The sequence below is a fragment of the Schistocerca americana genome, chromosome 6 (assembly GCF_021461395.2).
Source record: "Schistocerca americana isolate TAMUIC-IGC-003095 chromosome 6, iqSchAmer2.1, whole genome shotgun sequence".
NCBI lineage: Eukaryota > Metazoa > Arthropoda > Insecta > Orthoptera > Acrididae > Schistocerca > Schistocerca americana.
In genome coordinates, this window is record NC_060124.1 from 336495684 (window position 1) to 336498462 (window position 2779).

The 2779-nt window shown below is 43.6% G+C and overlaps 1 pseudogene; it reads right to left on the reverse strand.

Moving 5' to 3' along the window:
- Positions 1–2094: 2094 nt before the first annotated feature.
- LOC124620472 lies at positions 2095–2212 on the reverse strand (annotated as a pseudogene).
- Positions 2213–2779: the final 567 nt, after the last annotated feature.

A 2779-nucleotide genomic window follows, 5' to 3' on the forward strand; every position in this document is an offset into this window, starting at 1 on the left:
TAGAGACCACACTGTGAGCGATCTGACAGTGCTGTGTTGATCTAATTGTGAAGACCGGTGTGTTCATCCCTTCCAGACACTCAGTCTGAGTTTCAGCTCCGCAAAGCCATGATGCGATTTTTGAGAACGTCATAAATTAAGCAGTGTTATTCTTGCGTTTTATAAAAACGAAACCGCGGAATGTAGAGCAACGCTATGCCATCAGGTTTTATGCTAAACATGGGGAATCCACGAAAGTGACCTTTGGAGAACTGAAAGAGGCCTTTGGGGAACATTCCTGATTCAGAGCACACGTTTTTCGTTGCCACAGATCATTTTTGGAAGGCCGAGAACACTTAACATGAACCTCGCTCAGGGAGAGCTTGAGTCTCAAAAGCCGACGAAAACGTCGACCTTTCGTGTGCTCTTACGAGAAAAGACCGCCTTTTAACAGTAAGAGAGATGAATGATTTGCTAAAGTTAAGCAGTTTCACCGTTCATAAAGACTTTGACCGGAGTCTGGCACATGTGGAAAGCTTCTGCCAAAAAAGGATGCTGCATCATGATAATGCCCTACGTCACGTCCCCACTCCTATTGCGGAATTTTTTACCAGTGACATTTTCTTCTCTCGAAATTGTAAAATGTCCTTAGAGAAGGTCATTTTGGGGCTCTGGAGAACACTCAGAGAATGTGATCGACATGTTAAAGGTCCTGTCAGTTGAAGCTTTTCAGCACTGCTACCAAGACTGCCAATAACGACACTATCGCTTTATAGCTGTCAAATGGAACTACTTTGAGGGAGACAATACTGTTTTTTGAAAGATAATGAACTTTTATGCATAAAAATCAGTCTCATTACGTTTCTCACACACAACATATACGCCATGTATGCATACATACTGCACCCACGATGTTACAAGTCATGCCCCGATTTATAGAATCCATCATGCCCATTCCCTCTTCTAAACCACTAGCGCAATTCATGTCATAACGTTATTTCGACGCCTAAAATGTTTGTTATATGTTCATGGAGGATGTGACATGTAGTGTATCTACATTCCTGTTGGTCATCAAAACAGTGTAGTCGGCAACATTACATAAAGGGTGTAACTGATACGACTTTAGTCTGGATTATTTATCAAAAATACATAGGCCCACACATGTTTAGGTCAATGTTACTTCCTGATATAAAATGTCTGTCAAAAATATGTAAAGGATGTAGCTTATAGTATTTCCACACCAAAATCTACGCAAACAGTTTGTAAATTTGTTTATGCGAGGTGTCACTTTGTTATTTTCCACATCTAAAATGAATGTCAAAAATACATAGAGAATGTAACATACAGTATATCCGATACTGTATTACTTTTCAAAATTATGTAAGCACACGCACACACAGTATTTATGTCATTATCACGCCCACTTTTAAAACGTCTGTCAGAAATATGTTATGTGTTACATCCTCCATGAATATGTGACAAACATTTTAGGCGTCGAAATAACGTTATGACGTGGAGTGTGCCAGTGGTTTAGAAGAGGGAATGGACATGATCACATTGTAGAAAGATACTGACAACACTGGCGTGACTTACAGTGACTCCACATCTGGTAATATCCCACTTATATAGAGTGACTTGCATAGCTAGATGTGTGTGTTCCATCAAAACCGGTCCATACAACCTCATTTAAGGTGTACTCTATATCATAAGGGAAGGGGGGAGAAGGTTGTTACAAATGCCTAGTGACAACAGTGTGGAGGAGGTCGATCGGTCAGAACTTGGCAGTGGGCATTCTGGGATGCCGTTACATTACAGAACAGGAAATTAAGTACAATGAAGAGGATATATTTCATCGTACGGCATACAAGGGGAGCATGTAGGGTCGGAAGTCACCAGGTTTAGGCCAGTATATGAAAAGCAATCCGTCTTCAGGCCACAAGTGGCCCATCGGGACCATCCGCCGTGTCATCCTCAGCAGAGGATGCAGATAGGAGGGGCGTGTGGTCAGCACACCGCTATCCCGATCGTTATGATGGTTTGCTGTGACCAGAGCCGCTACTATTCGGTCGAGTAGCTCCTCAATTGACATCACGAGGCTGAGTGCACCCCGAAAAATGGCAACAGCGCATGGCGGCCCAGATGGTCACCCATCCAACTGCCGGCCACGCCCGACAGCGCTTAACTTCGGTCATCTGATGGGAACCGGTGTATCCACTGCGGCACGGCCGTTGCCCTTAGGCCAGTATATGAGGTTGAACAATTTATTGTCATGGGCAATGGAAGGGGAAGGGGTTCATGTTAACTTATGTTGGTGGCTGGTCGTGAAAATCAGAGCCAGCGACTCTGACTTCCGAAAAGACGTCTGTTCTGCTCGAGGTCTGGATTACAAGAGAGAGGGGCCACTGTGTTCTGTGTTCCGCACCGCAGAACACTACAGCGTCCATACACGTGACCTGTATCCCTCGCTCGCTATTGACTAAAGCCAATGGCGTGAATTCACAAGCAGTTACAGCAGAGGTCTCAGGGTGTCTGTTGTCAGCATCTTTACCTGGACAGAACTGCCTCGGTTATGAAAGACAGGCGACTTGCGTCACGTAGGCACAGCGTAAGTTGCTCTAGGAGTAAACTTGTAAAGATTTGGCTAGGCTTTTGAAATACATTTTTTAAACGAATTCCCTAAATATTCCTCGACTGGCTGCCACAATGAAAAAAGCTCTGCATGCGTTGGTGCCACCTTAGTTTTGCATCTATAAGTCTATTTATTGCATAACATACAATAAAACGTTATGCAAATTTGTAG